The sequence below is a fragment of the Ambystoma mexicanum genome, chromosome 3q (assembly GCF_040938575.1).
Source record: "Ambystoma mexicanum isolate Mex_15411 chromosome 3q, UKY_AmexF1_1, whole genome shotgun sequence".
Taxonomy (NCBI): Eukaryota; Metazoa; Chordata; class Amphibia; order Caudata; family Ambystomatidae; genus Ambystoma; species Ambystoma mexicanum.
In genome coordinates, this window is record NC_090926.1 from 896,763,211 (window position 1) to 896,781,001 (window position 17,791).

The window sequence follows — 17,791 nt, forward strand, 5'->3', positions numbered from 1 at the left end:
GGTGTGCGATTATCGCCATCGAAGAAGGGTATCAAGTGACTGACGTCACCGATGACGATCTGTTTGAAGAGCACCCTGACCTAGAGGAGACAAGAGTGGAAGTAAGTCTCACATTTTGGGTCAAAATGATCAAACGGGAGGTGCCACAGAGAATGATGTTGGAGCTGGTACGTCCAGAATACTTTGATGACGACATTGCCCAAGTGCCTGCCACAGTATGGACTACAGGGCCCTATGACGTAGGTCTTTTGAAGGGGGCAGGTGAAGTGAAAATTAAACTGAAACCAGGAGCAATTTTACCACGAGCGCGACAATATCCCATGTCCAGAGAAGCGGAGGAAGGGATCGCGAAGACAATCTCCGCCATGATGGAGCAGGGCATCCTAGTAACGTCAGAATCACCTTGCAATACTGTGATTTACCGTGTCAAAAAATTGAAGCGAGGGTCTTGGCGTTTAATCCAAGATTTACGAGCATTAAATGATATAGTTGAAGCCAAGTTCCCTCTAGTCCCTAATCCACCCACAATACTGTGTAACATACCCACTGAGGCAAAATATTTCACGGTGATCGATTTGAAAAACTCGTTTTTCTCGATTCCGTTGCACCGAGACTCACAAGACCTGACGTCATTCACTTTCAGACAAATGCGCCTGAAAAGTATGAGGTTGCCACAGGGGTATTGCGAGTCCCCGTCTAATTTCAACAGAGTCCTGAAAATGGACCTAAGCAATATTCCGGTGGACAGTGTTGTGTTGCAATATGTAGACAACATTCTGATCTGCAGCACCACAGAAGAGCAATGCAGGTGCGACTCCATCCAGCTACTAACTATACTGGCTGAGAAGGGATACAAAGTTGATAAGGAGACGTTGCAGTACTTTCAACAAGAAGTGTTGTACATAGGGCAACTGATCTCACATGAGGGGAAAAAGGTAACCCCAGAAAAGGCTGAAGCTATCATGAACACGGCCAAGCCGCGCACGATAAAACAAATGCAAAGCTTCTTAGGCCTGTGCAATTATGTCAGAGCATGGGTCTTTGACTACAGCTCATATACCAAGCCCTTGCTACAGGCCCTAAAGAAGGCCCAGGCGACAAGGGAAGATATCGAATGGACTGAGGCAATGGAAAAGGGGTTTACAGAACTCAAGGGGGCAATTTATAAGGCCCCATTTCTTGGGATTCCTAATTATGCAGAGGAGTTATATCTGTTCTCACATACCAATGGTAATTTTATGACGGCAGTGCTCGTGCAGCGAAACTCGATGGGGTACAAGCCCCATGCATATTACAGCGGGAGTCTGGACCCAGTCATGAAGGGCCACTTCCCATGCGAACAAAACTTAGCTGCTGCTGCATTTGCTATCGAAAAGGCGTCATCCATTGTGATGGGGCGCTCCATGACATTGTATGTTGAGCACTCACTGTTCGTCATAATAGAGAAGCCAAAGGGCACACTCTGATGTGCTCTATCCTATCAGTGACACCAGACCCTAACAGGGAACTGAGGGTGAATGTCACCATAGGGTAAAGAATATTCCTTCTTAGTTGACATAGGTGCAACATGCTCGTGCATACGAGAGGGCAAATGTTCCTTGTCCCGCGAGGCTATAGATACTCAGAGTTTCACTGGAGCTCATAGTAGAGTTCCCTTTACAGACACACTCCCGGTCTCAGTGGGAGAGCACGAAATGAATGTACCCCTTTTATATTCACGTCAGACCCCAGTAAATATTCTGGGCCGAGACCTGATGACTAAATTAAACGTGATCATTTCATTTACCGAGAATGGTATAGTGTGCTCCACTCCAGGAATGCATTATTCAAACGTGTTTCCGAAATGATCAGAGCATACTCAGGACGTATAGCCATGAGAGCTGTACCGTTAGAGCCAGAAGCCTTTGCATATGGCATGCGGGTGCTTATGGCGGGAGTGCCAGGCCTCGCAGACAAAACTATGAGAACCCCTGTTGAGTATCTGTTCAGACCAAGAATACCCATGCACGAAGAGGAGTATTTCCCCGAATGATACAATCTGCTGCAGTGAGAGGGAAAGTGGTATTGGTCAACGAATATAATGACGAAGGCAGACCATGGTGTGCGATTATCGCCATCGAAGAAGGGTATCGAGTGACTGACGTCACCGATGACGATCTGTTTGAAGAGCACCCTGACCTAGAGGAGACAAGAGTGGAAGTAAGTCTCACATTTTGGGTCAAAATGATCAAACGGGAGGTGCCACAGAGAATGATGTTGGCGCTGGTACGTCCAGAATACTTTGATGACGACATGGCCCAAGTGCCTGCCACAGTATGGACTACAGGGCCCTATGACGTAGGTCTCTTGAAGGGGGCAGGTGAAGTGAAAATTAAACTGAAACCAGGAGCAATTTTACCACGAGCGCGACAATATCCCATGTCCAGAGAAGCGGATGAAGGGATCGCGAAGACAATCTCCGCCATGAAGGAGCAGGCCATCCTAGTAACGTCAGAATCACCTTGCAATACTGTGATTTACCCTGTCAAAAAATCGAAGCGTGGGTCTTGGCGTTTAATCCAAGATTTACGAGCATTAAATGATATAGTTGAAGCCAAGTTCCCTCTAGTCCCTAATCCACCCACAATACTGTGTAACATACCCACTGAGGCAAAATATTTCACGGTGATCGATTTGAAAAACTCGTTTTTCTCGATTCCGTTGCACCGTGACTCACAAGACCTGACGTCATTCACTTTCAGACAAATGTGCCTGAAAAGTATGAGGTTGCCACAGGGGTATTGCGAGTCCCTGTCTATTTTCAACAGAGTCCTGCAAATGGACCTAAGCAATATTCCGGTGGACAGTGTTGTGTTGCAATATGTAGACAACATTCTGATCTGCAGCACCACAGAAGAGCAATGCAGGTGCGACTCCATCCAGCTACTAACTATACTGGCTGAGACGGGATACAACGTTGATAAGGAGACGTTGCAGTACTGTCAACAAGAAGTGTTGTACATAGGGCAACTGATCTCACATGAGGGGAAAAAGGTAACCCCAGAAAGGGCTGAAGCTATCATGAACACGGCCAAGCCGCGCACGATAAAACAAATGCAAAGCTTCTTAGGCCTGTGCAATTATGTCAGAGCATGGGTCTTTGACTACAGCTCATATACCAAGCCCTTGCTACAGGCCCTAAAGAAGGCCCAGGCGACAAGGGAAGATATCGAATGGACTGAGGCAATGGAAAAGGGGTTTACAGAACTCAAGGGGGCAATTTGTAAGGCCCCATTTCTCGGGATTCCTAATTATGCAGAGGAGTTCTATCTGTTCTCACATACCAATGGTAATTTTATGACGGCAGTGCTCATGCAGCGAAACTCGATGGGGTACAAGCCCCATGCATATTACAGCGGGAGTCTGGACCCAGTCATGAAGGGCCACTTCCCATGCAACAAAACCTAGCTGCTGCTGCATTTGCTATCGAAAAGGCATCATCCATTGTGATGGGGTGCTCCATGACATTGTATGTTGAGCACTCACTGTTCGTCATACTAGAGAAGCCAAAGGGCACACTGACATCTCAGAGAGCATCCGCCTATGAGGTGATTATCTCCAATCCATCGATCAAAATAGTGCGATATAAAACTGTAAACCCTGCTACGTTCATAGCTGAGCCAGTCACAGAGAGAGAACCTATACACGACTGTGAGAAATATGAGGAATTCTATGATGAGATCCCCAGGGTAAAAGAAAATGCCCTGGCAAGTGGAAAGATCGTCTTCATCGACGGGTCTTCGAGAATCGACCAAGAAGACGGACAAAGGTATACAGGCGTGGACCTGGTAAAACACCTAGCGAATGGAGAGTTTCGAGTACTCGTTAGTGCACGAATACCATCTCATTATTCGGCACAGGCTGCAGAACTATTGGCATTGATACTCGCCATTCAGACTCATGCATACCAGCAAGTAACAGTGTACAGTGACTCCGCCTATGTGACATCCACAGTGCAGGCAGGCTTAGCACGCTGGAAAAGGAGGGGCTACCTCCGAGCAGATGGCACGCCAGTGCAGCATGCAGCCTTATTGGACAGGCTGATAAAAGTACTACAGCTCCCGGTGGGCATAGCGGTCGTGAAATGCGCCGCTCACACCAAGGGGACAGATTCCGTGTCACGTGGAAATCATGAAGCAGATATGGAAGCCAAGCACATGGCATCCAAGAATGAAACAATCATGGACGTGGAAGTGGCACGTACCCATGAGCGGATGATGGTAGCGCGAGCCACACCAGAAGCCTATAGCAATATGGGGCAGACTCAGCTAATGGAGCTCCAGGGGGAGACACCTCAGGAAGAGAACAATTTGTGGAAGCGTCAAGGGTGTTCTTTAAACCCCTCTGACGGGTTGTGGAGGCAAGACAGCACTGGTAAACCAGTAATGCATGTCGCCCTTCTAAAAGTAGCATTAGAACAACTACACTACCCATCCATATGACAAAAGAAAATCTTGCTGCAACGCTTGCAGAAGATTGGTTCACACCGAATCTAGCAGAGCATGTTGCATTTTTCATGGTGAACTGCATTATCTGCCAACAGTTCACCGCTGGGCACACATTAAAAGTAGTGAGAGGAATCATTCCCAGACCAAATGGACCATTCCAGCACTTGCATATCGACTATGTCGACATGATTCAAGTGTGCAACCGGTACAGGTATTTAGGGGGTAATTCATAGACTTTAGCGCACAAGTGGCGCACGCGGCTGGCACACAGTGTGCGTGTGTGAATCTCTGCACCAGCCGCGTGCGCTAAAATCCATTTCCGTGCACAGCGTATTCATGGATTTCAGCTACCAAAACCAGCCGTGGTGCACAGTGGCGCAGCAACCCTGCAGCAGCGCCAGTTACGCCCCCAAGAATGACCCTCGCGCAGGGAAAAGCCATCAAAATCCCCACTCCAGTGCAAAGGGCTGCGCTAACCCTGTACCAGCACGGCAAGCGGGGTACGTGTATTACTGGGGTTCGTGGGAAGTTTCACACGCAATTTCAGCAGGGTACGTGTATTTTGGGGGTGCGTGGGAAGTTTCACATGCGATAGGCCCTGTCCGAGTGGGGTATGTGTATTTTGGGGGTGCGCGGGAAGTTTCACACGCGATTTCAGCAGGGTACGTGTATTTCAGGGGTGCGTGGCAAGTTTTACATGTGATTTCAGCAGCGTATGTGTATTTCAGGGGTGCGGGAAGTTTCATACGCGATTGGCTTGGGTACGTGTATTTCAGGGGTGCGCGGGAAGTTTTACATGCGATTGGCCTGGGTACATGTATTTCAGGGGTGCGTGGGAAGTTTTACACGCGATTTCAGCACGGTACATGTATTTCAGGAGTGCGCGGGAAGTTTTACACGCGATTTCAGCAGGGTACGTGTATTTCAGGGGTGCGCGGGAAGTTTTACACGCGATTTCAGCAGGGTACGTGTATTTCAGGGGTGCGTGGGAAGTTTTACACGCGATTTCAGCAGGGTACGTGTATTTCAGGGGTGTGGGACGTTTTACACGCGATTGTCCTGGGTACGTGTATTTCAGGGGTGCGTGGGAAGTTTTACACGCGATTGGGCTGGGTACGTGTATTTCAGGGGTGCGCGGGAAGTTTTACACGTGATTGGCCTGGGTACGTGTATTTCGGCGGTGCGCTGGAAGTTTTATACGTGATTTCAGCTGGGTACGTGTATTTCAGGGGTGCGGGAAGTTTTACACGCCATTGGCCTGGGTACGTGTATTTCAGGGGTGCGCTGGAAGTTTTACATGCGATTGGCCTGGGTACGTGTATTTCAGGGGTGTGCGGGAAGTTTTACACGCAATTTCAGCAGGGTATGTGTATTTCAGGGGTGCGCGGGAAGTTTTACATGCGATTTCAGCAGGGTACGTGTATTTCAGGGGTGCGGGAAGTTTTACACGCGATTGGCCTGGGTATGTGTATTTCAGGGGTGCGCGGGAAGTTTTACACGCGATTGGCCTGGGTACGTGTATTTCAGGGGTGCGCAGGAAGTTTTACACGCGATTTCAGCAGGGTATGTGTATTGTAGGGGTGCGCGGGTAGTTTTACACACGATTGGCCTGGGTACGTGTATTTTTAGGGGTGCGTGGGAAGTTTTACACGCGATTTCAGCAGGGTACGTGTATTTCAGGGGTGCGCGGGAAGTTTTACACGCGATTAGCCTGGATACGTGTATTTCAGGGGTGCGCGGGAAGTTTTACACGCGATTTTGCTGTCAGAGCGGGGAACACATATTTTGGGGGTGCGAGGGGAGTCCTACATGTGATTTGGCAGTGTGGGTCCTCCCAGGTGTCCCCTCTACCCCCTCCACAGCCCCTGCAGGCAGCCCACACCACAGGGGACTACCCTGCACCCCTGGTCATGTCCCCCAGCACCCCCACCCCCCCAGCAGTGAGGGGCACCTGCCAGCAGGCCCCCACTCATGTCCCCCTGCACCCCCAGACCCCCATCGTAGACAGGCACCTGCCAGCAGGCCCCGACACATGTCCCCTTGCACCCCCACCCCTCCAGCATTGACAGGCACCTGCCAGCAGGCCCTGACACATGTCCACCAGCCCCCCCACCCTCCCAGCAGGCCCCGACCCATGTCCCCCAGCCCCCCACCCCCTTCATTGACAGGCACCTGCCAGCAGGCCCCGACACATGTCCCCCAGCACCCCCACCCCCAGAAGTGAGGGGCACCTGCCAGCAGGCCCTGACACATGTCCCCCAGCACCCCCACCTCCCAGCAGTGAGGGGCACCTGCCAGCAGGCCCCGACACATGTCCCCCTGCACCCCCACCCCCCATCATTGACAGGCACCTGCCAGCAGGCCCCGACACATGTCCCCCAGCACCCCCACCTCCCAGCAGTGAGGGGCACCTGCCAGCAGGCCCCGACACATGTCCCCCTGCACCCCCACCCCCCAGCATTGACAGGCACCTGCCAGCAGGCCCCGACACGTGTCCCCCAGCCAACACGTCATCACAATCTAGATCCCTGGCTCTTATGGCCACCCAAATCCCACCCCACGCCACCCCAGTCCAAACACCCAACCAAGCTTTACATCCACTCCAAATTGAAATCCCCATTACATGATAGATCACAAATAAGCAGTATGCGCATGAGTACAAGTCTGTCAGACCCACACAATGGCAACACATGACTGAGAAAACCCACATTGTGACATGCATGAAACCAATGAGAGAAGACCACACATTGAAGTATGAAACAAAAATGTATTCAAGTCAAAATGAAGGTAATGAAATCAAAACACACAAAAATGCCAATAATAATCAAAAGGCAGCATGTCCCAAAAAATGATAAATAAATAAAATGAGAATCCAAATTAATCCAAATGAAAATGTGTCCAAAGTCACCGTCCAACAAAGCAAATCCAAAGGGAAAGAAAAGCGTAATATCCATTGCTCCATGGTGAAGAAAAAAAAAGATGAATGAGAAAAATCCACTGTAAAACTATGTACAAATAGCAAATCCAGGGTCCATGAGCCCAACAACATAAATGAAACCTACAATGAAACCTACCTAATTACTAACTATATACAAAAATGTGGGGCATATTCCATGCGCCCCAAATGAAAGAAAAAAGAAATGAAACTTAACACTAATGAACTATATACAATGGCGGCGGGCAAGTCCAACGGCTCACTTGTTGATGTCATGGGCCAGGGTATCATCGAACCCTGTTCAATGTCTTGGAGGCGGGCCTGTTCTCTGGCGCCGAGGTCTCGCAGGGATAACGCCATGTCCACCTCCAACTCCCTGCAAATTCCCTCGAGGCACTCAGCCCGCCTCAGCACCCTGCGCATTGAGTTCTCCGCCCTGACCATTGTGAGACGTGCCTCCTCCTCCCGCCGCTGCTCCGCACCTATCTGTTGGCTCAACCGCTGCCACGAGGAAGACACTCCCATTCCAGGGTCCTCCTGCCCTCCGGCCGATGCCTGCCCCTCTGATGTAGATGGCCCCGAGCCATGATGCCTCCCACGTTGAGCCTGCCGCTGCCTCCGACGCAACTGCCTCTGCCAGCACGACGGCATCCAGGCTGATGGAATCCACCGACGCCGTTGTGCACCTGCCCTGCCCGATGATGCCGGCACATCCTCCATCTGCTGGGCCCCAGTTGCTGTGGTGTCCACCCCTGCTGGACCTCCGACTCCCGACTGTGGCAGTGAGGGGATCCCCACCGAGCTGGCTGCGTTGGTCAGGGCAGGTCCGCAGGGGGCCCTGGTGGTATCTGGGCCGGAAGACGGCATGGAGAACGACTGGCGCATAGTCTCCACAGAGGAGGAGAGGGCCGCCAGAGTGGCCGACACATGTACAAAACCCCCGACCATGGACACTCCCAACTGGGCCACGTTGGCACGCTGCTCTACGTGATGACGTGCGTGCTCCCCCCGGGAAACACACACGTCATCACGAATGTCACGCGTGCGCAACGCGACACCAATCAGGACCTTCTCCATACGGCCAGGGGTCCCCTCGTCACAGGTAGAGGAGTGTCAGATGACATGGACATCCCCCCTACCTGCGGATGGGCCTGGGATGGGGCATCCCTGCTGGTGCATGGTGGTTCAGTCACAGTGTCAGGGACAGTGACATGCACAGGCCCCTCCACGGCGACCTGTGCTGCCTCCTGCCCCTGCCCCTGGACTGCACCACTTACACCAGTGGTGCCACCCCCACCAGGCCCCATGTGCGGCTCAGTAGCGGCCTCCTCCTCCTCTGTGGAAACCACCAACCTGGATGGCTCCACACTGTCTTCCGCCATTGCAAGCCCCTGTGGGGGCTCACCCACCCCTTCCGCTGCAGCCGTAGTGGCAGACGCAGCACCAGTCCCCTCACTCCCGGATGATGGTAAATTCTGGGAGGGTGACTGGGCCTTGCGTCGCCGGCCGGTGGGGGCATCTCTGCCGCTTTGCTCCACAGCGCCGTCTCCGCCCTCTTCATCACTTGCCGCTGTGTAGAGGGAGACATAGAACACAAGCATCAGGGTACTGTACAATGGTCCACTAGACAGGAAGCAATAGAAGATGAGTGGCACTGTCAAACATCACTTCCTTCATGCCCCTCCACAACACATGGGTCAGTGCAGGCAAAACACATGCAGTAACAGGCATGGCGCATGCAATGAACATTAGCATACATGTCCAAGGGACTCTTGAAACATACAATGCTGGTTTGAAACTCACATGCATCATGGGTCATGCCTATCACATGCACACACTTCACCGTAGTTTCATCCATCTGGCCTCGTACACCCCAGACACAGTGGATACAAGGATGAGTAGGCTGCATCAGTGAATCTGAACATTGTCACAGACATGTGTCATGCATCCATGGCATTTACAAGTCACAGACACGCAAGTCAGCCCCACAGACATGGACACCATACATGTCCATGACCACAGCACCCATCTCTCACACCCCACCCATGTCCAATAACAGAGACAGGCATGCATTAATGTGTGCATTCCGCATGCTGCTCTGCATGCTGCATTGTAACACCTGCACATGCACCTACCATGTGGTTCACACATTACTGGTCTCACATGCATGACCATGATGTCCCTGCACACACACATACGTACATGGCCTATGTGACACATACAGGCAAGTATCAGACAACCAGCACCCTGCAACATGCCCTGTCTCACACAGCAATGCTTGGCCACTTACCGCTCAACTCCAGACGGATCTGCCTCTGAAGGATCTGGGCATGGAGCGCTGGGGCTACGCGTTCCAGGACCCTCAACTGGATGGTACTCATGCTGTCCCGGCCCCCCTCCACGAGGCGCCGGGCCTTTATGAGGTTCCTGGACCTCAAGTCCTCCCAGCGCTTCTTGACTTGCTTGATGTTGCGGGTTGCCACCCCCTCCGCGTTGATGGCACCCACAAAGTCGTCCCAGATCCTATCCCGTCCTTCCTTGTTGGCGCGTGATGTTCCGAAGAGGGCATCATAATGCCCCAGGACATGCTCCACCAGGACACCAACTTCCTTCTGACTGAAGCTGGTGGCCCTCTGCCCCTCTGGCTGGAGGTCGCCAGTGGTCTCAGATGGTGTTTGCCCCGACATGGCGACCCCCGAGGCAGGCGTGGGTGGGAAACTGGGTCCTGGGGCTGGGCTGTGGAGCGATGGTATCCCAGTCGGGAGTCTTCTGTTCCAGCAGGGGTGGACACAGCAACTGGACCCCTGCAGATGGCTGATGTGCAGGCACCAAATAGCAGGGCACGTGGGCAGCAGGCAGTCAGGCAGCAGCAGATGGCAGGTGGGAGCGTGCTCGGGGCTCTGGGGGGCAGGAAAATGGCCTTCAGGGCAGAAGCGTGGTCTTCCATGTGTTTTCGCGTGGCCAGCTTGATACGGAGTGATTTGGCACGTGAAAAAAATCTTTTTCACACATTATTCCCCATTCCGCGTGTTACGCCCCCTGTTCGGCCTACTTTTGTTGTGTGTGCTGCGCGATGTGCGCTTTCGCTGTGCGCTTAGCGCACACTGTTTGGATACGTGTGTGCCAGCGTGCGCCATGCACGGATTTGGCGCACAACCAGTGGGAAAGTAGCGCAGCGCCTTCCTTGAATTGCACGCGTGCGCGTGCACTTGCTTTCTCACGCTTGCGCCTGCTTGCGCTGGGATTTTCAGCGCACGTTTGTTCCATGAATCGGCCCCTTAATTGTGGTGGTGTGTCCATTCTCTATATGGATAGAAGCAGATCCCTGTACACACCCCGACGCTACCTGTGCTACCAAGTTCCTGGTAAGGGAAGTGTTCCCTAGATGGGGGGGTGCGAGGTAATGAGATCAGATAATGGGGCCCACATTGTAAATTCAGTTTTCGAACAGATTAGCTTGTTGCTTGGTATAAAGCACAAGTTCTCGTCGGCGTATCATCCTGAGGGGAATGGGATATGTGAACGAATCAACGGCTTTCTTAAGGAGAGGATAGCCAAGTTGAAGCTCACATTAAAGAAGGGATGGCTGCACTGTCTACCATTGGCATTGTATACACTTCGGAACCAACCCGGCTCCGACCATCATCTCATGCCGCACGAAATAGAGAAGGATGAGGAACCCTCTTAACCCCGAAATAGAGGTAGATGTGATGCACAGCCGACTAGGGAGGTTCTGGGAACAGAGATGCAAAAGTACCTTAACTGTATGATGTCCAGCGCCTCTGTCATTACAGGCCAGCTGCAGCGACGGCGAAAAGGGGACGGCGCAGCACGAAACACATCAGGAAGTGCTGAAGCAGGCACCGAGCAAGGTGTACATGCGCCCCTAGTCTTCCCTGGTGACAGCGTGCTTGTGAAGAACTGTACCAGGAAAAGGTGGGACGAGCCAAGATTCAATGGCCCTTTCATCGTAGAGGACTGCACCCCCTCCACCGTCAAGCTCCAGGGCAGAAGGGCATGCATCTTCATGAATGACATTAAACCCTATATAGGAGAGAGCCCTCCTGCTGCATCCAACTGCAAAGAAATCACAGACAACAGGGAAGAACCTCAGCATGTGCAGACAAGATCAATGGCGAGGAAGAAGGACGCATTAGCAGAAAACCAAGACAAAGAACCCGGATGCAAGTTGTGGCATAAAACTGGACAGGTTCCCCAAGCAAAGGGGAATAAGGACATAACGAACACTCTGTACATCCCAGTTGCAGGGTAAAGAGAAGCACACCCAAAGCCACAACAACATTGATAAAATGAACTTTTGAAAGCACAACATGCCCAAGTAGTACAAAGAATCAAGACTTTGATAGACTGCAAACAAGACATTTCTGAGAACCAAAAACGATATCCTGAAGCAACCAGCACCAAGACTTTGTTCATAGAACTTATGGTATCCACCAGTAAAAATATCACAAAGGATGTGCTTCCCTGTTCTCGGCTAGTATTAGAGACATATCCATCACTTGTAGGGAGAGACACCAGTATCCCAGATTTCATTCAAAATTCAGCTAACAAGAAGATAATACGGCAACTACTGACTGTCCTCGCGGAGGCTTTTGCCGGAGTGCCCAAGTTCGGTGATAAGGCTACAGATGGTTCCACACAAGGGATCATTGATGACACACACTCTTTTTTTCCGCATCATAGAGGAATGCCCAGGACTCGTCGGGAGAACCACAGATACCTTATCCTTTATCAGAGATCCAAGAAACAACGAATTCCTAAACCGAGTGTGGTACAAACTGAACTACGTGGTCGCAATCCACGCAGCAGGAAAGTGTAAAGACTGTTCACGTCACAAGAAAGGCCTGTAATCCTGAATCCAGCAAGAACAGGTCAAATGCCGTTATCACCAGAAGACAGCAGATATGCATACCATGTCTTCTTCCACCTTATTGAGAACTTTCCCGAACTAGTGGGCAGACCCAACAATGTTTATGTACCCGCATTCCTCAGAGACTCAGTAAAGAACGCACAATTAAACAAGCTCCTGAGAGCCATCAAAGCACAACTGAGAAGTAATTATGTTCATCAACTACTGAGGAGAGCCTTGTGAAGAGGAGATCCCAATAAACTTTCCGCCGAGGACAGATCGAGAAGAGCAGAAACGAGGATTCCGACACCTTGACCCTAGTTATTTTTATTTTTTCTTCTATTTTTTCTTATTATCCTTTTCATCATCCTCCCGTCGTGGAGCAGATCGAGGAGAGAGACAGTGTTCTTCAACTTGTCGCCGAGAGACTGAGCGAAAATAGTGGACACAAGAACTTCGCCATCTTATTTTCCTTTTTCTTCATTTTTCTCATTTTTTCCAATTCTTTCAAATGTTCACTTTCATTTTTATTTTTGTTTTTATTTTTACAACATTTTATTTTGTGTGATTTTTAGCAGTTCCATCTTTTCATTCTTTCATTCTTTTCATTCATTCATTTAATTCATTCTTTTCAAAACGTAAGGCATAATCACTCTAGAGGAGCCACCCATGTGACTCTAACAAAGATCGCCTCATCATCACCATCCACAATTACAAGGAAGCAATCTTACAAGCCAAAAAGGAGACTTACAACCAACGTATCACCCAAGCGGAATCCAACACTAAGGAACTATTTAAAATCCTTAAAGAATTGGAATCCCCCTCTCCAGCTCCTGATACCTGCATTAAAGACAGTAAATGGTGCAATAACATCCAAAACGACCTCCTCAACAAAATCACCACATTGCAATCGAAAATTAACGCCAAACAAACCACCTTACTCACCAACCGTCGCACTAAATCGTCCACTACTCCGACGGCATACTTTTCTCACACTCCTTCTAGCTTCACCACACTCTCTATCCTCGAGGTCAAAAACATCATTTGTAATCTAAAACCATCTAACTGCCAAGGCGACTCTTGCTCAGCACCTATCATTAAGGAAGCGGCACATGACCTCGCTCCTTTTATAACCATATTCATTAACTCTTCATTCCTAACTGGAACGGTACCCAATAACTTAAAGGACGCCTGGGTTATCCCTATCCTAAAAAAACTGACCTTAGACCCTGAAACACCAACAAACTACAGACCTATCACTACTGTACCGTTCCTACTCAAAATACTTCACAGAGCAGCATACCTGCAGATTCAGAACTACTTGGAAATTTATAACTTCCTCGGCTCAAGACAATCTGGCTTCAGACCAAAGCACAGGACTGAAACAGCTCTTCTTGACCTCAAAACTCAAATCGATGACCTTAAAGACAACGGCAAACTGGCCCTTTTACTACTATTGGACTTATCCGCTGCTTTCGATTTGGCCAATCACCAAATACTATGTCGGCACCTGAAGTCCGCTGCCCACTTCTTCGACAATGCATCCAACTGGATCAGGTCATTCATCGACAACAGGCACATGAGAGTTTTTTCACCAACCTCATCGGCCGATCCTACACCAGTCCCTTGTGGAGTCCCGCAAGGGTCCTGTGTCTCCCCAACTCTCTACAATGACTTCACCAAACCTCTATTTGATGTGCTTGATTATCTGGGCGTCATCTACATGAATTACGCTGATGACACCCAGATACTTATACCCATCACTGGTGACTACATTGCTGACTCTAAAGCCCTTAATGGCATCTACCGTGTTATCCAAGCATGGATGGCCCAGCACGAACTGTGCCTCGACGATGACAAGACTGAGCTTCTCATTTTAGGGACGCAACAGAGACTCAACAAACTGAGTCCCCTGTTTGGTTCCTTTAATATTGACGGCAATCTAATTAAAGTATACAAACATACCAACACTTTGGGTATTTACCTTGACTCCTCCCTGACTCTCACTAGACAAACCAATGCAGTGGCTGCTGCATCTGCTTACACTTGCAAATTTATCTCAGCCTGTCGCCCATTTCTCACCACGCAGAACTGTATCACCCTGGCCAGGACCTTGATTATGTCCAAATTGGACTACTGTAATGCACTGTACCAAGGCACTAACCAAGGTAATCTCAACAAACTTCAGACTACCCAAAATAATGCCATTAGAGCGGCCCTCAATATCACCCATTCTGCCCACATCTCAGATACCAGGAAGAACCTCAATTGGCTTTCTGTCGCCCAAAGGATCTCCCTGAAAGCACTGGCCCTCACATACAAATGTGTAAACCATCAGGCCCCCACATATCTAGCCTCGCGATTCACTCAGTACATACCATCGCGAGTACTTAGATCTGCACAATCCCATGGTCTCGCGATCCCTAGATTCAAGCTCCAAACTGCTGGGGGCACCAGCTTCCCAGTCCTGGCAGCCAAGCTTTGGAACACCGTACCACTCTCTATCAGAACTCTACCATCATTCAACCTATTCAAAAACAAAGCCAAGCTCTGGTTAGCCACATCTCACCAATAACCGCTCTTCTGTACTTGACGGGCCACCTCTGGGACCCTGTTCTGTTTTACTCCGTCATTACTGCTTTTGTTTGTCGCCTTGATCTGTAACGTCAATTGTATACTTTTTGACAATTCTGTTGACCACTGTGATTATTTGTCATACATGTAACTTTCGACTAATATGCGCCTGGTTGCCCTTGGGCCTGGTCTGCGCTATACAAATAAAACAAATACAAAATACAAATACAAATTCTTTCACACTGAGCAAGTTCCAGCATGTCCTCAGGACCAAGGCAAATTCGAGGCGTGCATTGGGACCTCACCTATTATCGATATGCATAATGAATGTGATGTACCAAAATTGCTAGCCTAACCCTTTTCCATACTCTAGCACAGGAACTGTACTGAGTACCCAGAGGCTACCGTCGTCACTCACATGAGGGGGGACACTTGGAGAAGCACTCGTCGCTTTACTAGTAAGGAACTCTCGAACTACGAGACCAGAGCAAGAGAAGGAATAAATAACTGACTATGAACTGATTCGAAATGGGGGCCCAGAACAGTAACTTGGTTTTACCCACAACAGAAGGGCGCCCCCACTTCCCTGGAAGAAAATGCTGCAAATTGTCGTTCCGAACGATTATGTGTATATGTATAGTTATTATTATTGTTTTTCTGTCATTAACAATCAGAACTGCTTTCTTTATTGGTGCACGAAGTGTCCCAATCTCAGTGCACCCACCAGATAATGAACATCTGGGGCCTACGAAAGCACCCAGACCCTATATAGTCATTCAAGTCCCAAGAAAACCTGATGATAAAAGTAACAAACTAAATTTAAATGTAATAAGCAATGATTTAGACACATTTGAGGTAACAAATGAAGAGAAAAGCTGGAGACAGGGTCAGCACGGAATGAATGAAAATGCTGCATTTACCACTGCACACACCCACACACAGGATGCACACAGACAAGGGCAAGTGTCAATGGCTACAGGGCCTCCAACGAAGGCAGTAGAGAAGGGGAGACTGCCTGCCGAACAATCAGTTCCAGAAAACAGTGGAAGTGACCAAGAGAAGCCAAGTGAAACACCAAAGACGGAGGGCATAGCAAAATCCCTCAAAAGAACAGAAGTAGCCACAAAGGAATTCACAGAGAAAACACAAATGCTGATAGACTATTTGTTCCTCTTCATAGCCAGAGCAAAGAAACTGCACGAGGAGCTGAAAGGCAGGACCATAGAGACTATAACAGCAAGCACACCTGCTCCAACACAAGGAACAAGCCTCAGGCCTACAACACGACCACGCGTTGGGAGGTTGGGGAGCCAATGGTGGTTAGAGGAAGTCTAAGACAACATACAAAAGGGAAGGAAAGGAAACACAAACCCTCCTCCTACCACAGCGATGCAGTCGAGGCAGTGTGCTCCACTGAGACACCCAGAGAGAAAAAGCAGCACAGATGCATTTAGAGACATAGTCATAGCAAACTACAGAAGAACGCTGAGAATCAAGAGAAGCCCGCACGAAGATAACAATGAACTGAACGATTAACTGGACAGCACAGCCCATCTCGGAAACAACATATGGTATCAGCACACGAAGGAAGTAGGAAGAAGACAATCAGAAGGAGAATGCTTTGTCTGTGCTCTCCTACCATACAGCATGGGAAAATCCAAGATCTTCGTGGCTGTAGAAATTGATGTCCCTACAGCACACTGTATGTCACATGTAGGAATGTGTAACACCAGAGGACAATTTATGGGAAAAGACGCCTCGTTGATATGGGCCAACGAAAAGTATTACCCGGATGAAGATGGCTGCGTCCAGGACATTAAAACAAGAAACCGAGCGCACACCAGAAATCATGTGATCAGGTACGAGAACCTTGGCATCAAAAGATCAGGGATAAGATGGAAAGTTAACCCGAGACTGAACGTTCAAGTAAAGACTGCAGAAGAGGCTCAAATCCGGAAGAACAGAGGCCAAATGCAGATCTAGGGGTCAGTGGTCTCCCCAGATGGATGGGAGGACAGAGTAGTAATCTGCCGAGCGTGGACGGTCCTTGGAGCCTGCAAAGAAGCAATAGAAAACTCTCAAAAACTGTGCAAACCTCTGTGGCCAAAGCTAGTAAAGCTACTTACATGGGTTGAAGATAGAGGGGGACCCCTGCAGATAGTGCCACTGGAGTGCCTGAAACTATGTTTCAGAAACAATGGCACAAGGAAGATGGGAGAGAATCAAAACTGCGGACGAATCTTTGAAGCTCCAGGAATGACACAAGGAACCGCAGTTATTATGGACCATTACTGGGCGTGTGGATCCAAGGCATACATAAGGCTGCCGAAAAAATGGGGAGGCATATGCACACTAGTGAACGTTCACGTTCCCGCGCTAGTGATCCCTAAGAATGACCTGAAGTTGGACAGTTTCCCAAAAGCAGATGCTCATCTAAGGAGAAGGAGATCTGCGCAACTAGTATCCAGGATGAAAAGAGAAAATTACTTTTCTGCCAAATCAGAAGAGGCATTTCATGCAATCCCGTACGAACACAGGCTGTTCAGCCTCACCTCAACAGTATTCACAACAATGCTCTTGCCACATATCCAAGTTGGAGTGAATGCTAAATGGTTGCAGATAACCAGATGGGAGTTATTGCAGACCATCAATACCACTATAAAATGATTCAATGCGATCAAAGAAGAGCTGAGAGCAATCAGACTGATGACCCTCCAAAACAGATATGTGCTTGACATGATCATTGCAATGGATGGAGGTGTTTGTGCAAAAATCAGAGCCATCACACAATGAAGAAAACGGAACCCTAACAAAGGCCATAAGCATGTTGACAAGCCTGAAAAACCAGATGATCGATGAAAGTGATTAAGTGGACGATGACAGCTGGTTTGGAGACCTATTCTCATGGGTCCCATAATGGATGGC